Here is a 24,339-nt window from a genome sequence, read left to right as displayed (position 1 = left end):
TTTAGTCCCTTATCTTCCTGTTATGTGTACACCCCGAGCTCATCCCCTTCCTGTTACCCTTATGCCTATTGTACAACCCCTTCCTGTGACATATGTCACATGCACGCCTCCCCAAAGATATATAAGCCTCGGTTAGCAATAAATCTCTCTCTTCCCCTCTTGTTTTTTCTTGCCCTCTCATCTCCCATCTCCACGTGTACCACCACCAAGAGAAGCTGAGGTGAGCATGCTACCATGAAATATGTCTGACTTCTTTATTTTACTCTCTCCCATCTCTCCTATTTCTCTATGACTTTATTATAATCTTTATATATCTTACCCATAAAATTGTGCCTATCAAACCCATGATTAGTTGTGGGGGGCTGACTCCCCCCACAATGATTAGCCCTTTCAAGAAATAAGAAGCTTTACTATGAGTCTCCAATGGTCTTAGCACTGTTTGATTGGCCAGACTAAGGATATTGAGCTAATACAAAAAAATTTCAGGATGAAAATCCAGCATCACTAGGCCACCTGTTCTTTCCTTTTCCAGGGCTGACGGTATTGTCTGTTTTCTGGATCTCAAATTGAAAACGGGGCTGAGCAGAGGATAGGAGCAAACTGCCAATAACAACACGTCAGAATTCCTCTTCTTGAGCAAGGTTTTGTCATTAAGTTGACTGACTCCTGGCGACCCTATAGAACAGCACAGAATGGCCCCTGTGGGTTTTTGAGACTGTAACTCTTTATGAGAGTAGAAAGCTCTGTCTCCCTCCAGAGGAGTAGTTGCTGGTTTCAAATGGCTGACCTTGCAGTTAGCGGCCCAACTAGTAAGCCACTATGCCAAGAAGCACTAGATTAATTATTGTGTGAAATATGATGATATTTCCTGATTCTGACTTCTATTTTCAGAAGATAAGAAGAACAAATTCCATATTAAATACTAAATTTATTGTTAAAGGGGTCTAATATCAAAAGCTCACTGTCATCAGGTTGATTCCAATTCAAAGCAACTCTGTAGGACAAATGGACTGCTCCTTAAGGTTTCCAAGACTGCCAGTCCTGATGAAAGCAGACAGCCTCCTCTTTCTCCCAAAGAGCAGTTGGTGGGTTTGAATCACTGACGCTGCAGTGAACAGCCCAAAGCTGAGCCCACCGTACAACCAAAGCATCTTTAAATAAGTCCACCCTAGATTATCTTTATATATATATTTTAAATTAAAATTTCATACTCTGAATATATGAAGGATTTTTATTTTTTGCTGAAATTTAAAAAAAAAGTTGTGTTTGTAGGTTTTTTGGTTGTTTTTTTTTCACTCCCATTTACCAGATTTTTTTTTATCATTTCTCAGTAGACATCAGCTAAAGAGTTCTAGTAAATGTGAATGAAAGAAAACCATTTTCTTTTTCAGCAAAGTTTCCCCATTTACAGAGAGGAGGAAATTTTATACTCGTGTATGTTAAGGCTCAATAAGATAAAAGAGCTTGACTTAAGCTACCCCATTTTGAAGAGTCTAAAGGTCATCCCCCACCTTAAGAAGATAATGTTGTTTTAGAAAAAGCAAGTCGAAAAAGTAAAACTATGTTATCTCTAGCAGATGAGAAGTAAGTTGTAAAAGTAAGCCACTGTGACCTTACAAACTGCCCCCATCCTGTTATCTTGTGCAGACACCCTTCCCCATTCCTTACACACACACCCCTCTCCTCACTGGTTTTAAGTGTATAAAAGGACAAAGAGATTCTTGCCATTTGCTTCAGTTTGGACCCTGCGTGGCCATGCTGTAGCCCAAATCCGGATTTGCTTTTCTCTAACCTTTGCCTCCTTTTCTCTAGTAAACCTTTGCTCTTCTCTAATAAACTTTTGCTTTGTTACTTTGCAGCTGCTTGTGGGTCAGTGGTCTTTTGTTGGGCACGACTCCGTAACAGTGTATATGTGGAACTATGTTAAAATACCACAGAAGCTGGTATGCACACCTTGGCCTCAACTACTGAGCACTTTCTTCTACTGGAACTTGGCATGATTAATCTCCACACCAGGATGTATTATCAGAGGTGTGATAAAAGTAATAAGCTACATAATTTTTGAAATATGTACTTATTGATTAACCACTCATTTTTATTATATCAAATATTTAACAAATAATTCATATATCCATGCAAATTGAAGACAAAATATTTTGAATGGTTATATCGGTTATTCAAGTAATAGCATTAACATAAGCAGAATAATTGTCTTGGTACAAAAGTCATTTGCTTGTATCAGTGTGTTAGTCTTTAATTTTCATGCATAGAAAGTTTTACTGGGGAAGTAATCATGTTTTAAAATAAATAACTGTTACTTTAAAATGTATCTTAAACGTGATTTGAAGCTCTTTCCCCTGGCATTTTCTGGTGGCGAACATGTCACTTGGAGGATTCACATGTGTCTGACCTAAGTCTTGGTATCTTCAATCATCTCACGTTTGCCAAAGGAGAATAATAAATAAGATTGATGAGGACTTGATATCTTTGAATTATGATGGAAACAATGAATAGTGAGTATAACAAGGACTGCCAGAACAACAACAACACATCTGTCTTGAAAGAAGTGTGACCAGAATGCTCCTTAGAAGTAAGGGTGGCAAGACTTTGGCACATGTATGTGGGTACACGATCAGGAGAGAGAAGGCTCCTGAGAACAACATCATGCTTGGTAAGCGGAAAGTGAAGGTTACCGAACAAGACGGAACCTCCAGGAGCTGGATTGACATAGTGGCTGCAACAATAGCTCAAACAAAGTCATGGTTGCAAGAGGGTCAGGCCTGGCCAAGGTTGGGTTGTGTTACACATCACATAAGGGTCACCAGGTTTCAGAACCTACTCTGGGACATCTCATAACTGTAATAATAAAAAATTACAGGATGTAGTATTATTTACGCTTAAGTATTCTTAAAATTATCATAGTAAATATTTATATAACAAAATATAACATCTAGTTGAGAAATATCCTTTCGTGGAAGACATATAATAGTCAATTCTAACAAATTGTTCTAGCATACTTTAATTGAATGTATTTTGCTAATTGAAATCATAAGTATTTTCATATATTCATAATTATTGTCTTTTGCTGTCACTATAAAACCCTTTTTGCACTAACACTTTTACAAAAATTTAAGATAAGTAGATTTTACTTATAACTATTCTTAACACCTTGTCAAATTTAAAGGACATGAAATCATAGCTGTTTTCATTTCATGACGATTTTTCCTTTCATAAATTTTGTCTTCAATAAATGAAGTTCATTAAAATCTCAAGTTCTCATTCAGATTAAATATTCCGAGCTGGTTTTGATAAAAATTCAAGTAAAACTAAGATGGCTCATTAAATATATATATATATATATTTAAAATTGTTTATGAAGAACAGCAGAAAGCTATGATACTCACCTTCATATTGAAAATGAAATAATAAAAATACCAAACTCACTGCCCTTGACTCACAGTGACCCCTGCAGGTTTCTGATACGCTGTTTACAGGACTAGAAAGCCCAGCCTTTCTCCCATGGAGCTACAGGTAGTTCCCAATTGCAGACCTTTTAGACTGCAGCCCAAAACATAACAACCACACCAGTTAACAATGGCCGAGTCCCGACGGCATAGTGGTTATGCATATAGCTGCTAACCGCAAGGTCTGCCATTCACAACCACTACCACTACCGGCAACCTAGATAAGGCTGTCAACTCTCAGAACAATTTACAGTCTTGGAAACCTACAAGGATGGTGCTACTCCACCCTATAGATCCATTCCGAGTCAGAATTGACCTGAAATCAGTGAGTTTGTTTGTTTTTCTTTGGCATACCATCAAAATTACAGTATATCTTTTTAAATGTTTTAATATTTGACACCCTTTTGTTTATAACAAAATATAAACTTGATTGAATAAGTCAACGAATTATTTATACTACTCCATCAACAATTTCAAAGATGTATCTATTTTTTTTAGGGTTCTTAATAATTCAGTGACCCATGAAATTTAGTTTTTTGAAATGGAAAAATAGGTTTTCCAATTCAGCAGTATGTAGATGTTCAAACAAATTTTCTGTATAAAATATTACAACTCAACTCACCACCTTGAAGTCGATACCGACTCATAGCGACCCTATATGATAAAGTTTCTCAAACTCTGTTTACAGGAGTAGAAAACCTCATCTTTCTCCTATGAAGTGGCTGGTTGTTTCAAACCTTCTCAAGTGCAGCCCGATTGATGTTGAGATTTGTATCTGGATTTATAAAACTGAATTCAAAACAATGCCACCACTTCACTTCTGAGAACATGGACTCCCCTGGTTTTGGTAATTCTCCTATGGAATGGGCAAGTGAACCATTACTGGAGACAAAACTGATTTTTTTCAATGTGTAGTCACAAATGTCACTGATATAAAACAGATACTGTTTACCTATAAGTTAAAACCAAAGTCCAAACCGACTGCTATTGAGTCCTTTGCAACTCACGCAGACCGCATAGGACAGAGTAAAACTGCCCCTGTAGTTACTGGGACTAGGAATTCTGATGGGAGCAGGCAGCCACATCTTGCTCCCTAGGAGCAGTTGGTGGGTACAAATTGCTGACCTGGGTTTGGGTGCCTAACACTTAACTCACCAATATGTTAAGTACAACTTGTATACATAGAATTAAAGCAGTATTAAGCATCACGGCACATTTTGTGCACCCACGAGATCAATAGTAAAGGGGATCACATTTTAGTTAGAAGGATCATCTGAGGTCATGGAAAGCCAGGCGGCACAGAATGATGCTGAAAACTGGCTTCTCTAAAAGGAACTTTATAAAAATCAATACAAACATCTGAAGTAGACATAGATGTTCCTCCAGCACCAATATGTTTTCTGGTTTTCACATGGTTACTGATAGTATATAATCTCATGGCAAAAGATCAGGGTGCAAAAACATTTAATTCAAGCTATCCTTCATTATCAACTCAACTGGGGATTCAGGGTTTTATGAAATATTCCACATGAATTTTATCCTACTTTTTCCTCACTTACCAATGAAACTGTTTATTTTAGAGCACAAGTAATAGAAGGACTGTAAGAACCTTTCCACCAGTTTCTGGCCTCTCTGTAGCGTAACCGCTCGGCTTCTTTTCCCTGTCCATAACTTTGTTCGGCTATATTTTTCAACATTTCACATGGATGTGACCAACTGCCAGCCTGGCAGCTTTGAGACTTTCACAAGCCATGACTTAGGCAACCGCACGGCCATCCAAGGTTGTACCACCAAGCAAGTCCACCACTAAATGAGACCAGAAGGAGTTAACTGTCTCAGGCAGTTGTTTCCTAGGGCAAGACGTTTTTATTAGCCATCCCTCTGTGTATTGTCCTTTAAAACTACTCTGTGCCAGGAAAAGGTCAGGAATAGAAAGGTATTTTATTTGCGGATCTTTCCAATGTAATCATGTATTGAAGTGAGACTTCTTTATCTTGCCTATACATCTCATAGACCCTTAGATGAGACTATGGCAGAACCAGAAACAGCCCAGTAAAGGACTAGCAAGTACATTCTGAGTTATTTTAATGCAATCATAAACTTTAATGTTTTATTGAAACAAAAATTCTGAGAAAAATATCAAGCTAGACAGAGCAATATGTACCAGGTGTAAAGAGTTACGCCAGTGGTATTTGGGGATAGGCGTTGCACTAGTCTCTAGAAGGTCTGGGTTTCATGCTCACCAGTCACTTGGTGGGAGCAAGGAGAGACTGTTCCCAGAAGCATTTACAGTCTTAGAAACTCTATATAGGGTCCCTATGAGTAGAAATCCACTTGGTGGCAATGTTGGTTGTTTTGATAGTAGAGGACATCCCCATGCAGTTAGAATTTGTCCACTTATGGTGGCTTAGTGGTTTTAAGTGTGGCAGCTAATTGCTGATCCTTTTGAAACCACAAACTATTCATCAAGGAAAAGATGAGGCTCTACTCCTATCATAATTTACAATCACAAAAACTCACAGGGGCAGTTAGATTCTATCCAACAGGGTTGTAATGAGTCAGCATTGACCCCATGACAGTGAATTTGGTTTTGGCTTCTGGTAGGTGTAATACATGTGAGGAAATCACAATATATTGCATTGGGCAAATCAGTTGCACAAGATCTCTAAAATGTTGAAGAGCAAGGATGTAACGTTGAGAATTAAGATATTCTTGATCCAAGCCAGGGTATTTTCAACTGCCTTATATGCATATGAAAATTGGACAGTGAATAAGGAAGACCAAAGAGGAATTGATCATTTGGATAATGGTGGTGAATGATACTGAAAGGGTCCTGAGCAGATAACAGAACAAATGAATCTGTCTCGAACAAGTACGAAGAAGATTCTCCTTAGAAGTAAGGCCTGAGTCTGCCAGACTCTTGTTATTTGTCCATGAGCCATTATCAAATTCACAACTGTTTGTTGATATATAATTGATTCAGATAACGAAATACCAGCCTTGCAATTACAATGATCCCTTTAGCAATTTCACCTGCTTGTTATATTCAATATTTCAGTTTATCCATATTCGTCTAAAGGGAGGCTGTGCATGATCCATTCAGCTGGTGGTCAACCTCATAGTTTATAAGTATTACTTTTATATCTTCATCAAATTGTTGATAAATTTGAGTATTAATACAAAATTTGACATTTGTGTTAGAGCATTAATTTACATTACAAGTAGCATTAGTTTACATTACAAGTTAATATAGCTCCAATAATCACCATTATTTGGGAATATTTGGCTAAATAGCAAATCTTCTTAATTCATCTCATATTCAGAAAGATAAAACGTGCCCAGAGCCTTGCTGAAATCTAGAATCATAATGCATATAACTTTTCTCAGACACCAATTTAGAGCTTTTATTTGTAAAAGAATTAGCAGGGTAAGGTAGTCAATATGATAGTTCCTCATTGCCTTTGCTTTCTTCTTCATCACATCTCCATAATCTGAACTTCTTGGGGGTTGACATTAAGCTAATTTTCCATAGTTAACCAAAATCTGCCTTTAGGTTCTTGAAAGTTGAAACACATTTTTAACTCATTCATAATATTATTATGTCTCTCTGCGGTTATTAAAAGCAATAATCTAGTAAAATTTAAGAAAAAGGATAGTGTGACTACATTACACACCCTTTGGACACATTAAGAGCAAAGGCCAGTCCCGGGAAAGGCCATCCTGCACCGGAAAGGGGAGCATCATTGAAGAAGAGAAAGATCTTCAAGGAGCTGGAGGGACACAGTGACTATGACAAGCGCTCGACCGTAACAACCGTGCGGAGGCAGAGGGTCCAGCACCGTTTCATGCTGTTGTGTGCAGGCTCACAGCCGGAACACACCGGATGGACCTACACCGTGCACACGACACCACCCAGTGCCTTGATATTTTATGTGGGTTGAACTTCCGTCAACTAGAGTTTCAGTTTTCTCTAAGAAGTCCTAAAGGTTGTGTAGTATGAATTAGTAACGTGAGCTCCCCAGCAGACCATTTACATCCAAATGCCAGGCCTTTTAACCTCTTAGTTAGGTGATCTTGGATAAGTTCTTTTAATTTATTTCTGCTTCACTGACCACATCTATAGCCTGGAAAAAGAAAACTTTGTTTTCTTTCTTTTTTTTTTAAGATAAAAATATAAAATCTTATCCTTTTTTCTTTTAAAAAAAATCATTTTATTGGGCTCACACAATTCTTGTCACAATTCACACATACATCCATTGTGTCAAGCACATTTGTACATTTGTTGCCATCATCATTCTCAAAACATATGCTTTCTATTGAGCCCTTGGTATCAGCTCCTCATTTCCCCATCCCTGAACCCTTGATAATTTATAAATTACTATGATTTTTGTCATGTCTTACACTGTCCGACATCTCCCTTCACTCACTCTCTTATAAAGATTTAAAAGGATACAAAGTTCAAGGGAAATGCCATGACCTTTCCATTTCATTTGTTCCGTGGACTGTTAAGAAGCCCTGTAGTAAGCAGCAGTTGAAGGTACAAGAAATGATGAAGCTTTATCTACTGTTGCTCCATACAATACTATGGATCTGTATGAACTGACCAGCTTCTGCCTGTCTCCTTCGTTAGGTAACGAGCACTCAAGACCAGAGACTTTCTCCCCTCGGTTTTTGTAGCAGCAGCATGTAGCTTTGGGTAAGTGTACCACTCCTCCACCACCACTGATTCCATTCTGCCTCAGAGAGGCCCTGTGACTATAGAGCTTTCAGCAAGCCAATGCTTAACCCACTGAACCACCAGAGATCCTTGTTGCAATCACACAGTGGACCCAATAAATACATGAATAAATGCTAATAAACCTGTCTTACGTCTTTCTTAGCCCTGAAACTCTTATATCAAAGGTAGTTGTTTAAGTGTTTGAAATCTCTTCACTGGGTGAATATCAGAACAACAATTTTATGTTCAATTTAACATACAGCCCTCGTGATTTGACACGAGGCGTTCACTTCATGTTTACTAAGGTTGAAGGAGTTCTGGGTTCCCAGTGTCCAGCTGTTTTTAGTTTCTCCACTTCAGAACATGCGTTCAATGTCAAATGGATTGTCACCAAGAGAGAAAGGAAAGGAGGAAACCCCCTCGATTGGATACAAGCAAGTAGGGAAGCATGTTCTCAAGTACAGTCCCCTGAACAGTGATTCTTGTGCTGCACGAAACTAGGGATTTTCTGGAATGACGAAAAACTAAAGGCAGAAGCATTGATCTACTACATCTATCCCGGGCTTTGTTTAATGCCCTCTCCCTGCCAGGAAAATGTACTCTTATTGATGGGCCATAAAAGTCTGAGTCTATACACTTTTCCCTAAACGCAAGTTCATATGAATTGTTCAAGTGATTCAGAAGTGGTAGTGTTGATGTAGAGACTAAAATGATTGTGGCCCAGCAAGGAGTGAAGTTCTCAGATCTGCGAAGTCTCTACCTAATTTGGACGATGCCACAGGAAGCAGCTATATCATCTGAGACTCTACCGACCCCCACTGCCATTTTAAGAGTCAAAAGAAATTACACTGAGATATGCTAAATTGCACAACACACATCTGATACACTTCTGTATTCTTCTAAAAATGTAGGAATTTAGGACAACCGAATACTCATACAGAAAGAGAAGAAAAGGTTTCTGAGATAGTTTATTGTGCCAGCCTGGCCGATAAACACAAGTGGGATTAACTGAAGGGTAGAGAGATAAATGACTTGGTGAGCCTTGTCTTTCTTGTCTCTCGCTCTGTGATCATCGGACCAGTGTGCGGCTGCCTTGCTTGTTCTGTGCCTCAATTTACAGGCTACACTACCTGTGGGACGCCTAGCCTGTGGACTGTGTCGCTGTAAGTTGAGGTCCCTTTAAGACATCTCTGGAGCTGGGGACTGGCGGTTGGCAACCTGGCTGACATTGGTGACCTGCCTTGTGATTGGCTGCTGTGCTGACATAGCCTAGCTCTCTCTATAAATAGAGGAAGACCTGGTAGCAGACTGGACTTGAAGGACTGCTAGTCTCTCACAACTCTCTCTCACGGAAGTGAGTTGCTCTGAGCCATTTGTAGTGCTTTATAATTTAACAGTTCATTTCTTGTTATATATCTAATTATCTTTATAAATAAACATATTAAATTATCAGCAATTTGGTTTTATCTCTCTAGAGAACTCTGTTTAACACAGTTTATTTAGTGAAATAATGTTGGAAATCCCGACTTCAACAAGGGTTGGTATGGATGTGAACCTAGAAAAATGAAAATCCAATCTTAGGCTACTTAATGTTATGAATCTCCAAGAAGAAAACAAAATATGCAGCATTTGCCAAACTTATTTGATCTCAGAAAAACTGTGGATCTACTGTGCTATAAAACATACTATTGTAGAAATTGAACTAACCAGGACAATCAGAGCCTGGACCTTAGTGTTTGAGGCATTTAAATTACATTACATTCATGAAGTAGGGGGGCATGGGGAGGGAGGGGGAAAATGAGCAGCCAATATTAAGGGCTCAAGTAGAAGGCAAATGTTTTGAGAATGATGGCAACAAATGTACATATGTGCTTGACACAATAGATGTATGGATGGATTGTGATAAGAATTGTATGAGCCCCCAGTAAAATGATTTTTTTTAAAAAAGAATGATAAAGAAGAAAAAATTGGAGCTAAATTTGTTCCCTGTGTGTTGGGAATTCATTTTCTTCTACATTAGATTTAGATCCAAATTCCTTTGAATATGTACTACAGACATCATTTTGTTTTTACACATATGTGCATACACACACACCAACTGATAATATATGTGAATTATAAGAAATGAAGGTAAATAAAATAGATTTCATTGGTGGAAAAGGGTTACCTATCTTCCCTTACAAATATAACTCTTGTTACACATCTTTGTAATTCATTCTAATGTTTTATTAAAACTTTGAAGAAGACATATTTGTGATTTTAAATGCAGTGAAACTTGTGAACACCGGAACTCTACAGGATGTTTTTGTTTTTCCAGATCTCCCAAATTTTCTGTTTTTGACAGGGTTTATACCCTATCACTTTTATCACATATTTTAGGGAAAATATTTGATTCTTTCTTTTCTGCTTATCCAGGTTCCAAATTTAACAGGTTTTACTGTTTGTTGCTAATGTTGTCAAACATGCCAATCCTATAATTAAAGTCTGAGAAAACATCATCTAGATATGTTAGGTTATTAGGATTTGTTCTCAACAACGTAACTGCTTTGAAAATATTATACTTTAGGGAACATGCATGTCGTGATTTTAACCTAGGTTTTGAAAGAGGAAAATATTTTCCAGGGACATCCACTTGGAACTTCCATAGCTGTGAAGTTTCCTTGTTGAAGAATTATTTAGAATTATTCACCATGTGTTGAATTTACCAATCTACATCATGTAACTACATCATGTGGCTACCTTAGGCCAATAGAGGCTTTGCTCCCTTGACGGTATCTGTGTTGGCATTGTCAAAGGAAAATCCAGAATTATGGGATGTCCATACAGATGAGATCTCAGGATAGCTCTCGTCAGTTGAATGAAATTACAGGTAAACGATACCTCTAATGCACGACAATGTCCACACAGAATCACTTTTGCATAGATGTAGACACACTCCTCTTCATAAATAGCTCTCATGTTGCTGTAACTGATGTTGTTGGTGTCAGCAAGGTAGTTCTGATTCGTAGTGCCTCTGTGAAGGAAGCACTGCCCAGTCCTGTGCCATCCTTACATTTGCTCATATGCTTCAGCTCACAGTGGCAGCTACTATGTTGATCCATTTGTTGAGAGTCTTCTCTTTTTCTCTCTCTCTCTCTCTCTCCTTCTACTTTATCAAGCAGATGCTCTTTTCCAGGGACCGGTCTCTCCTGATCTCACATACCCCAACTTTGGCAATTGCATTATCTGTCAACTTGCAAGCGGGTGGAGTCTAGCCTGTCAATCAGGTCGCAGCTTGATGACCTCATTTGGAGGTACAATGGAATAGTAGCTCACCGGAGGCCAGACATACTATCTCTACTACACATTCCTGTTGACAAGCTACATGAGACCCAGGCCAGAGTTGAGATGCTGCCACTGCCATTGGATCCACAAAACTTTCCACACTGGCCTGTGATCTTCCTACATTCAGCATCATTGCATGTGTTGCATGAGTCTGAAGGGAAATTTTTATACTGATATTATATTGGACATATCGGGTAATACTGGACTTAGGGACTTGATCTGGACTGGAGTTATATGTTTTTCCAATATATAATTGCTCTTTTATATAAAGTTCCTTCTTATATACATATGAGTGTTTATGAGTTTGTTTCCAGACTCACATACCAATGTAAATACTGAGAAGCTTTCATAGGAAAGCAGAATTTTCCAGAATTGTTTGGATGGAAAAAGTTCTCAAAAGTTTCCGTTCTGTGTCTCTCTTGTCCAGCATCCTAACAGCTTGTATCCTAGACAAATATATTCCTGAGTCCTAGGCAATCCATTTTCCCAATCAATGTTTTGCTAGGAACTGGATATATTTTATCTTAGTGAGATGCCACTTTGAATTTTAATTCAGACCAACTTAAAAGCCTTCAATCTTATCTTCATCAGAATTATTTTCCAGTAAAAAATTTTAGTTTTTTCTACAATTTCCTAGTACAACACTATTTCTCACTTTAATTTGTTTCAATGATGACAGAATGGGTTCAACAAACCATTAAGAAGCAAACATACACTGCAGTTTTTACTTTTGCCTTCAGAACTGAATACCATAATATAGGACCTGGCACATTGCAAGTGATTTTACAAACTCTAGATAAAAACTCAGGTTGCAGTCCCAGTGCGCCATCTGTGTCCAGAGACCCCAGCTAACTTCTTGGGATCTGACTCCTTTCATTATTCAATAGGAAAGGATGTTCTTCCTGAAATCTAGTCAAAGATTGCTGTCAGACCCCAAGGAAAACAAATTAAAGGGAAATACTTTTAAATATTTTACTAGTATTAGTTTTTTAATTTTAATAAATCATTTTCTTGAGCGCTCTTACAGCTCTTATAACAATCCATCCATCAGTTGTATCAAGCTATTTGCACATATGTTTCCATCATCATTTCCAAAATAGTTTCTTTCTACTTGAGTCTTTGGAATTAGCTCTTTTTCCCCCACCCTGGTGAACCCTTGATAATTTAAAAATTATTTTAATCTTCATATTTTATGCCATCTGCTGTTTCCTTTCACTTGTGTTTCTGTTGTTTGTCTCCCAGGAGCTGAGGGTGTGTGGGGTACATCGGTCATTGCAATTTGTTCCCCTTTCTCCCCCTTATAGCCCCACCTTTCCTTACCCTCATGGTATTGCTACTCTCACTTTCGGTCCTGAGGGGTTTATTTGCCCTGGATTCTCTGTGTTGAGGGCTCTTATCTGTACCAGTGTACATGTGTGGTCTAGCCAAATTTGCAAGAGAATTGAGGTCATGATAGTGGGGGTGGGCGGTGGGAAGCATTACAGAACTAGAGGAATGTTGTGTGCTTTGTTGGTGCCGTACTGCACCCTGGCTGGTTCATCCCTTCCTTGTGACCCTTCTGTGAGGATATGTCCAAATCTTTAAGATGCGACAATGATGTATATAATTTTTACAACAAAAAGCTTAAACTGTCAACTACTCCCCTGATAGCTTGTGTGGTTCTTAGACTAATTAGCCAAAGCTCTAACAGTAAGACAAAGATGAAAATCATGAGAAATACTGAGTAATTACCAATCCCCAAAGAAGGACATCATGTTTCGTAAAGTAGAGGGTCATCAAAAAGGGAGGTCATTCAATAAGATAGAACGACACAGTGGCTGCAATCATGGGAATAACATAACAATGATGGTTCGTATGACAAAGGACCAAGTATGCTTCATTCTGCTACATGCTGGCTTACCACGAGTCAGAACCAACTTGACAGCACATAACAACAACACTTATTAGACACTAGTTTACATTCTTAATTTTTATTGTAGAAATAAAACATCTGTCCTTTCTACATTCGTAAAAGTATGTGAGGTAGGTGCTAACAACTATCTGCGTAATACAAATTGGAAAACTGGAGCTTAAAGAGATCCATCAACATGTCCAAGAAAAATGATTATGATATGAAGGAGCTCACATAAAACCTACTCCTCAAAATCCAAACACTTAACCAATTAGCTACCTACCCCGATGACATCTGAAAGAACATCTCCCTTTGTACTTCTGTGCATTCGCCAGTATAAACGTGCCGAGCAACAGCTCCCAAGACCTCTTGATGGAAGTGAGCGAGAACCCAGAGAGGAGTGGAGAACAGGTCACGGACTTCATGTGAAACAGAGGTCAGACGTGAGAGGCCTTATCTATTGAGTAGCAGCAGTTTAAATAGGTGAAATCCCCTTCTCGGGCAGAATAAACTCTGCAAATTCAATTCAGTTACATCAATGTGATTATGAACTATGTAATGACTTATGGAAATTTAAAGTGAGGAGCAAACAGATTGATTTGTGCTCTGCTGACCAGAGCCTATTCTGTAGGGACTGGCACAAATTTTATTTTCATGTAAATCTCCCCAAATGCAGTTCTCTCTCATAAATTATAAAACTGGCATTTGCCCATGTGCATTATTTCCTGGGCAGCAGGTTCCTTGCCTGGCAGATGAAAGCCAGATACAAATCCGAAGGTGGATGTGAGAGAAATGAGGGGAACGTTTTAAGAACAGAGACTGTTTCCCATCTTCAATTTTCTAAATTGACAAATGCATTGACGTTTGATGTCCATTTAGTGAGGTGTAATAGAAAAATTTGGAAAAGGAATAAGGAAGTGGTGTGTTCAAATGTCTCATGACTGCTTTTTGCCTTTGGTGAAGTTAACCTCTGTTATCTCCAGTGCCCACTCATTTTTCATTCTTTCAATCAGCGTTGATTGAGAAACTTTTATATGCCAGTCACTTGGAAATGACCTTAACAAATGAGCGATATAGAATACCTAATTAAAGTAGGTCACAAACTAAAGATGCGACAGATATAAAACCAAACAAATATTACTACAGCAGGACTGATAGTCTTCTAAGATAATGTTTTGCAAGTATACATTTATTGATTATAAAATAATAATATTCATATGAATTCCACATAGTAGATTTTATGAATGAATACAGAAGCACGTGCATGAATTGATCCTAATAATCTAAATGCTACATACATCCCAATATTAATGCTGTGCAGGAACCAAACTGGGCCTCAATGCTTGCTTTTCAGAACCTATTCTGCCACTGGGATTAACACACTACTGGCTAATAAAATAGTAAATGATGCTCTTCAGACTGAGAATCAAATTCTGACACTCCTGTACATGCATGGCACAGGCACACTCAGGACACATATCTTAAATCAAAGCATGCTTCTCATCTCTGGGAATATAAGTACATACATGTACAGCTGAACCTCTCATGGCATGGCACACCATGAAAAGGAGGCATGGGACTTAGGGAAGGTTCACTCTCAATCAAAACCAATGTATCATGAACTCCAAGGAGCGTAAAGGACCTATGAAAAGACTTTCCACTGTAAAGAACTGGATATTAGCAGAGTTTTAAGAAATGCGATGGAAAGCAAAGACGTATTGCTTCAAAATGATAGAAAACTTTATGAAACAAAAATATCAACATGGGACCCCACTGTTCTGTGGCACAATCTCCATCTAGGACCTTGACCTTCGGAAGGCAGAGTTCTCATCCTCCTCCAGAGGACTCCACTCCCACTACACTAAACCAGGAGTCTGGGCAGCCGATGGGACTTACAGGAATTTAAATGTTCTTTGAGTTTGGAAGAGAAAAAAAGTAGTCTGAAGTGACAATATCAGGGATGTAGAGTGGATGGGATAATATTTTCCAACTAAATTTTTATAGGACAGCCATTGCTGCTTCACAAATTTCTTGACCATTACTCACCAATGCCGTTTTCAATTTTCTTAAAATGCCTTTAAAATTAACCCTCATAAACAGCCTATGTTTTTCTTTTTTTTTTTTTAAGGGAAAAATATTTATTTATTATTATTTTTTAATCAATTTATTGGGGCTCATACAATTCATCACAATACATAGATCAATTGTATAAAACACATCTATACATTTGTTGCCCTCATTATTCCCAAAATTCGCTTGCCTCTTGGGTTCCCGGAATCAGCTCATTTTCCTTTTTTTCCCCCTCCCCTTCCCTTCCTCCTCCCCGCTCCCCCATGCACCCTTAATAATTTATAAATTATTATTGTATCTTATATTACACTGTCCGGCGTCTCCCTTCACCCACCCTTCTGCTGCCCGTCCCCCAGAGAGTAGGTTATATGTAGCTCCCTGTGATCCATATTTTGTAAATAAGGATTACTTCTTTAAATTAAAAACAACAGCAACAGAGAAATAATCACAATAACTGTTGAGCTGACCTCTCTACCTTCAATTTAATAGGTCTAAATCAGTGGTTCTCAACCTTCCTAATGCCGTGACCCTTTCATACAGTTCCTCATGTTGTGGTGATGCCCCCAATCATAACATTATTTTCATTGCTACCTCATAACTTTATTACTTCATTACTTAATTGTAATTTTGCTACTGATATGAATTGGGCAACCCCTGTGAACAGGTCATTCGACCCTGAAGTTGTCACGACCCATAGGTTGAGAACCACTGGTCCAGAAGATCCCTTTAGGTGACACTATTTTGATTGGACAATATTTTTCAAGTGACACATAAAACTAAGACAATCATAATGTTGAGAAGACTTGTCTACAGCAATCTGACTACAGAGACAATGCTTAATCTTGCTTTGCTAGGAGTAAACCCATGCGTGTATGTCTGGACTGGAAACCTAGTAATAATCCTATTTGACCTACCCGTGCACATCTTTCCTGTACTTCTGATGTGATGTTCTCATGCCACTGATTATTCAGGGAGATGTATTCAATTTTTAGTTATTGTAAAAGATGTGAAAGGAGTCATAAATTTTCTTAAAGTGCACATATCCATGTATTTTTTATGTAGATCAATTTTAGAATATTAACAGTGATCCAGAAATACCTCATCTCAGAGAATCAATAAGATTTAGGTTCAAAATTAGTAAATCCACCCAAGTAGTATTACAAAAAGTTACAAAGTGATCTAAAACTTTCAATAACCACCATGAGTAGATGAACATTGCGCTGTTTTAGTTAATGTCCTCTAAGTTACTCTTTGGGTTTCTAACATCCATTGCAAGGGCTATGCATAACTCACAGACAAAATCCGTGATTAAAGGGCTTATGAAGGAAGATAACACATGGTAATGACAGTGAGAACTGCTCAGGCTTGAGTTGTTTATCAGGATATGCTACAAAGCTTTTTCAAGTCTGCTAAAAAAGTCCCCATGGGCATACCACTCTGTTAGGAAAAGGCATGCTCCATGGATCAGCAAGCTCAACTTCCAGATTAAGTGTCTAGAGGCATCCCACTCCACAACCCAGCCTCCTGCACAAAAGCACTCATCTTTGCTTGTTCTGGTTTGGAAGGTCCATCACTCAGTTCCCTGCTCTGGATCCTGGTTCTGCTACTGCTCCTCCAGCTGTCTTCTGGATCCAGGTGATTCACTGCACAGGGATCTTGGGTACAGGGGACGTGCTCCCCTCCCAGCTCTTGTTATCAGTAGTCTTTGTAACTAATGACTGAGTGGTGGTGGTTGTTGTTAGGTGGCATCGAATCGGTTCTGACCCACAGCAACCTTATGCACAATGGAATGAAACACTTCCTGGTCCTGAACCATCCTCACAACTGACCCTATACTATAGGCCATTGTTGCAGGCACTGTACAATCCATCTCATTGTAGGCCGTTATCTTTTTCACGGTCCCACTACTTTACCAAACATGATATTCCTTCTCCAGTTACTGGGTGGAAACATGCAAATAACACAATATCTAACTCAGAGATTGGTTACTTGACATCCCTCTGAGTATAAAGTAAGTCATCTCAGAAATAGGAAGCAAGACTCTGGAAGTAGCAAGAAAGAAAAGCCACCAGCTGAGCACATGCATGATGCCTGCAGCAGCCAACAGCAGTGGCACCAGATGCCACAGCACCAAGATCATAATGAAGAGTGGAAGAAGCACCAAGCCCACTCCTGGTCCATGGAATGAGAACCCAATGACCTCTGGCAGGATCTTGATTTGCAGAGGGGGGTGCCCTTTAAACATTTATCAGTGCTAATGGAGCTTCGTAATCTTCACCAGAGCCTGTAATCTTTACCAGGAAAAAGGCCAACGGGCTCAGGGGCTGAAAGGTTGAGGACCAGAAAGAAGTGTGGCTGCCAGATGGCTGAGAAGAGGCACTGCAGACAAAAGGAATGTGTCCTTCATGCTTTGTGATCCTGACTGTAACCTGTTAACTTTCTTAGATAAACTCCATAATCATGACTAGTGTTGGCCCCAGCAGAGATGGGCTGGGCTGTTAATGTCAGAGTAGGCTAAAAATTGATGCTGGGAGAAGGCATGTCTGATTGCTAACTTGTGGCAATTGACCTTGGATTCCTTCCCTGATGTGGCCCCCATGCCATTTCTGAATAGATTAACATAGTTAGGTGAAAGTAACAAGCATACCACATAGTAGGAATTCAATAAATGACAATTCATTTTTCAGATTTAGAGTAGGAAGTAGAATTTTATTCAAAATATTTCCTTTGAAGAAATCTTAGTGAACTAATAATTTACAAAAGAGTGTATATCATTTAGAGGGGTCAATCTGGTGAAGAACAGGTGGTGGTGGGATTAATGGGCAGGGGGAGGAAACAATGTTTGTGAAACCCAGTGACTGCTGCTACAAGAGAGCAGAGGGTGGCCAACAAAAGCAGCACTCCGAATAAGTAGACACTGTGAAGATTGTGGTATTAATACTCAACCTATAAATATGTGTACATAGCTCTATTTCCCCCTCATCATTTTATATACATGCCTGTATCCAGGCCTCTAGTATTAAGGTAGTGGATGGACATTGGGCCTCTACTCAAGCACTCCCTCAATGCAAGAACACTTTGTTCTATTAACCTGACATTCCATCATGCTCACCTTTCCAACAGGATCACTGAAGACAAAGTGGGTGCATAAGCAAATGTGGTGAAGAAAACTGATGGTGCCTGGCTATCAAAAGATACAGCATCTGGGGTTTTAAAGGCCTGAAGATAAACAAGCAGCCATCTAGCTGAGAAGCACCTAAGCCCACATGGAAGAAGCACACCAGTCTGCATGATCATGAGGTGTTAATAGAATCAGAAATCTGACATCAAAGACCCGGAACAAAAAAAAAATCATATTATTGTGAATGAAGGGGAGTTCGGAGTGGAGACCCAAAGCCCATTTGTAGACAATTGCACATCCCCCTAAAGAAGGATCTCATTAGTGGCAGACAGGGACTGATTCTGCCTCCATGACAATGCACCTGCTTACGCAACCATCTCAGTGCACCAGTTTGGGACAAGAAACAGCATGCCTCTCTTGCCCCATGCACCTGACTCACCTGACCTCACTCTGTGCAACTACTTTTTTTGTGTGTGTGCAAAGGACAGCGATTTGATGACATAGAAGAGGTGCAGAGGGACATGAAAGGATAGCAATTTGATGACATAGAGGAGGTGCAGAGGGACATGATAAAGGACAGCGATTTGACGTCATAGAAGGGGTGAAGGAAAAAAAAGAGGGACATGCTATCAGCTCTCCAAACAGATGAGTTCGAAAAATGTTTCCAAGAACAGAATCACAGATTTGACAAATGTATTAAGTGTAATGGAGAGTACTTTGAGGGTAATAAGGTTGTTCTGTAAAAAGAATGAAATACACAGCTTTGAAAAAAAATCCAGTTTTGGGGGTACCCCTTTATGTTGCGTCAACCCAAATAAAATGGAAAAGACAGGGAGATATGGATGACAGTTCCCCAAGTGATCCCTTCAAATCACACCACCAGGAAAAGAGGACAGGCAGAACAAATAATGGATCTAGGGTGGCAATTGTGACAAAAACAAAACAAAACACAAAACAGTGATTTTTTTAATCCTTTCTAGATAATATATTGTGCAGCAGACACTGTGCTATCCACAGTTCTCAGTTTATTTGTCTTCATGCCACCTGGCTCTGTGGAAGTTCATACCCTTCAATAACTTGGCCATGTCGGTGAGACAAATGAGATTGCAGCTGACTTTATGATACCACTGTTATGTTACCACCCATAATGCATACTCATTTTTCAACATTTGACATGAGGTAATTAAAATACTATGGAGTAACAGGACCTGTCCCAATTTTCTAATTTATAATAAAATATCAGCACACAAAGGCAAGTAGATCATAGAAACTCATCAGTACAGTCGGTGTTCTAATAGAAAATTTCTGATGAATAAAACATAACTCATTTTGCATGAGAACTTGATTAGGACATTGGCTGAGCTGTTCACACAGGGATCCAGTTGCTCATACCTAAGTCTACATCTCCAAATTGCCTTTGTACGCCGCCTCTCCTCCTAAAGCATCATTCACTCATCACTCCCTCCTAGAACCTTCTTCCTCCTTCATAAGCTGGTGTAAGTAGTATCACAGTGAAGGCTCTTTTCTGATTTCCCACCTAGAAGCAAACTTTGCCTATTTAGAATTTAACCTGTGGGTCATGACCCCTTTGGGGGTCGAATGATCCTTTCACAAGGGTTGCCCAATTCATAATCGTAGCAAAATTACAGTTAAGAAGTAGCAATGAAAATAATTTGATGGTTGGGGGGGTCACCACAACATGAGGAACTGTATGAAAGGGTCGTGGCATTAGGAAGGTTGAGAATTGCTCATTTAGATTGTGATGGTATAATTTGCCCCTGTTCTATATCACTGTGCATTCCATAAATAAGCAGCCATACCTCTTTATTGTACGAATACTTTGATATATCTTTGCTCTTCTCATGCCTTTATTTATAGAAAATATAATCTGTTACCTGAATTCTGAAACCTCTTTTATCAATTCAGTCATACCCATTTCATCAAGAGCGCTCTTAAAAAAAAATCCAACTATAAACTTTTCCAGATGCAACTCCTTTACTGATCCTTCATTGTCCTGAAGGGCACGCCTATTAGGATGAGATTTTAGGAGTCAGCCCCTAAATATTCAGCCTCATGGACTGAAACTCCCTGTCTACCCTTGAGCTAAGCCATCTACTTAATCTCCAGGCTCTAGAATTTCCTCGTTCAGCTCTTTGCAGCTCCATGTCTTTGCACTTTGTGTTCCGAGCAGCCCTTAATCTCAGTTCAGGCCTATTTCCAATAGCTAAGATTTTTTTTTCATATCAATTACTCTGGTTCCGTCTAGTTCAGGTAACATAGAAGGGATTCCTGATTGTGCCTTCTAATCTGCACATAGTTTTGTCACATAACTTTTCATCTTTAACTATAGAGGGCTGATGGTCACTGAGTTCACTGCAGGTCAGGATAGTCTCCAGTGCTCTTGTGTATTCTCAACCTTCATCTCATTGCCCAAAGTAGATAGATGTCCAATAAATAAATTATAATAATGAAATTGAACTCATGGATTTAGTCAAACGTGTAACTGAATTTTATGTACGACTTATAATTCTGTCAAACAGACTATAGTTTTGTTGAATAATGCGTCTTTCATCATCTGGCTTGTGGCTGCTCTCAGGGATCAGCAAGTCCGTTCTGACTCACAGGGACCCTGCATACGAAATGACTGCCCAAGCCTGCGTCAGCCTCACAATTGTTCTCATGAAGCCCACTGTTGCAGCCACTGGGTAAATTCACCTTGTTGAGGGCCTTCTACTTTTTAGAGACCCCTCTTTAACAAGAAAAATGGCCTTCTCCAGGGATTACTGTCCTGATAATACGTCAAAGTAGATTTACCACACAGGGATATTGGGGCCTGGGGGCTGCACTCCACTCCTGGCTCTTGGTAAGGAAATCTCCCACGCTTGCTTCTCAGAGGGCTTATTCTACACCAAGCAGGATGGCAATCACAATTAATCCTGTTAACAATTACTCACAGCTGAATTCTATCAGTGTCTTTCTACTCTTCTTAGCCACACCCGTGCAGGAAAATGTTCCTTGGGTGGGAGTTATAGAGACTTTGAACTAAAAGAGACATGTTAAATAATTCACTGGAGTTGCAGCCTCAAAAAAATACAATCAAAATCAAAATATATTTTATTGGTATAAATATATGAGATAGTGATGATTCAAACTACTTTATCCTCATCCAGATACCATTCAGAAATGTAAATATATTCAATTTAACACCTTATTCAAATTAATACAACCCTAAAATTACTAAGATATATCTCAATTGTTCTATCAGAGAAGGTAGATATTATTGTAAGCATTTCCATATAACTGAAAGAATTAAGGGGATTGAAGCCCAGGAAAGATGAAGTGACTTCACAGCATCAGGATTACATAACTCACGTGCAATATCTCTGGCACAATCATCCTGGCACTGTTCTTGTTTCCAGTTTGCTCTATTATATAGCACTTCATTAATTAATAATATATACTTGCCTAAACTTTACCATTTGTATTATCAGACAAAAAGTGCATTTTTAAATAGACCATTAAATTATATTTTTAGGTAAAAAATAATTTTTCTCGTCCATTCTGACTGCAAAGCAGGTGAACTTCAAGCATATACAACAGTTGTTAGCCTTAAAATGTGCAATAACTTCCAAATTATCGTGCCAAATGACTTCAGCAACAAACACCCTGATGGTCATAACATTAATATAATCATAAAAGTGCCATTACATTAATTAGAACTTTGTAAATGCTGTAATTAAGATATTCCATGACAGCTGTCTTTCCTATCCCTGAGCGTTCCCAAGAAATCTCCCAACGCCACTTATTTCTGAACCATCATCTGCCTAGATCTGGGAGAAACCATCTGTTAGTACATTTGAAATGTTAAGTAAGGAAAGATTTGGAAACCATTAAGTCCCCCAGAATATTTGTGGGGGAGGAAAACCAAGGAAGCACTCAGCCACTCTTTCTACGTGATTTTAGCTGGAGTAGCAGAATGGATGAGAAGGTGAACTTCTTTTCAATCTCGAGTCAGCATTATATGGCAAGACCAATCTGAAACTTTAAGAGTCAGGTAGACCGGAACGAATTGCTAACCGTGTGACTAAGGCTTATTAAAGCTTCTCTGAGTCTCAGTTTCCTTGCCTTTGTAAATGAGGGCACTTATGTCTAATTTTCACTAACACTGAGAAAATTAAGTGACAGATTTCATGTGTCATTCCTTTTAAAATTTCCACCAAAGGCTAATTTTATTACAAAACATTATCAGAATACTACTAGAGATATTACTCTGCTTGACTTTTCCCCAACAACCTTTTATGCAGTTTTGAGAAATATGCTCATTTCAGTCCACAAATCTGCTTCTCAGACCAGATTGCACTTATTTTCATTAAGCCTAAGATGTAAGAAAGAGATTTACATAACAACAGATATACAAGAGTTCAATTTCTATTTCTATAATCCACCTTTAAATTTGTTTTAAGCTCATTACCTCATTGAATTTGACCTAAGAAAATAATGGAATAATAGGGATAATATATATTTATATTAGTATATACATCTATAATATATAAAAAATATATATATATATTCTGACTGCTATAAAAATAAACTATCAATAGCTTATATTTTCCTACTTTTATCTTATCCTTGATGTAGTTTTTATTATTATTAATATTGTGATTAGGAGTTTTCATGCACTAATCATGCCCACACTTCACTCTACAATTTAATTGCCACAACTTACTATGGAGAAGATACTATTATTAAAACATATGGAAACAGGATATGATAAGGTAAGTGAGACTTAGGTTAATTGACTTGCTCAGTATCATTCAATGAGAAAATATCAGAGCCTGAACAAAACTCCAATATTTACACTTTTTATAATATTTCTTTTTTTTAACTATTTCATTGGGGGCTCATACAGCTATTATCACAATTTATACATACATCCATTGTGTTAAGCACATTTGTACATATGTTGCCATCATCATTTTAGAAACATTTTTTTCTATTTGAGCCTTGGTATCAGCTTCCTCATTTTTAAAAAATATTTACACTTAAATGTATGTTTTTCATCTTTTCTGTTGGTGATTTATATCCTGAAAAATATTAGCTTAGTAGAAATTATTTTTACAGGAGAGAGAATTAGTAATATGATTGTCACTGATTTCTGTACAACGTTTCTATATTGTGTAGATAAATGTCTGGTGAAGTATGCTTGCTCACTGCAATATGTAATTGGATGTCTTGACTGCTGATACCACGAATGTTGATCGTGGATCCAAGCAGAATGAAATCTGTGATAACTTCATACTTTTCTCCATTTACCATGATGTTGATTGGTCCAGCTGTGAGGATTTTTGTGTTCTTTACATCTAATCGACATCCTGACTGAAGACTGTATAGTCTCTGCTCATCAGCTTCAAGACACCTTTGCTTCCTGCAACCTAAGGTGAAAAGAATTCAGATGGTGCCTGGCTACTACCATCATTTGTACTGAAAGGGATAACGTTAGAAGATCTTGATAGGGTGGAAGAAAAATGTGGAACAAAACTCAAAATAAAAAAGGAGACCAGGCTGAGTGGTCTGCAGACACAGATATGTGGAACCCCTAAGACTCTGATCCATCCCTCTTATAGAATAATCAACCATTTAACATCAAAGGCATGACATTTACCAAAAGATCAAGTCCACAGGGTTAGGAAAGAAAGAGGCACTTAAACAAGGAAGACAGGAAGAAACTGGAACAAGGATAAGTACATTGAAG

The sequence above is a fragment of the Echinops telfairi genome, unplaced genomic scaffold (assembly GCF_000313985.2).
Source record: "Echinops telfairi isolate 266 unplaced genomic scaffold, ASM31398v2 ScPeMD7_1713;HRSCAF=2227, whole genome shotgun sequence".
Classification (NCBI taxonomy): domain Eukaryota; kingdom Metazoa; phylum Chordata; class Mammalia; order Afrosoricida; family Tenrecidae; genus Echinops; species Echinops telfairi.
Note: the sequence above shows the minus strand (reverse complement) of the source record.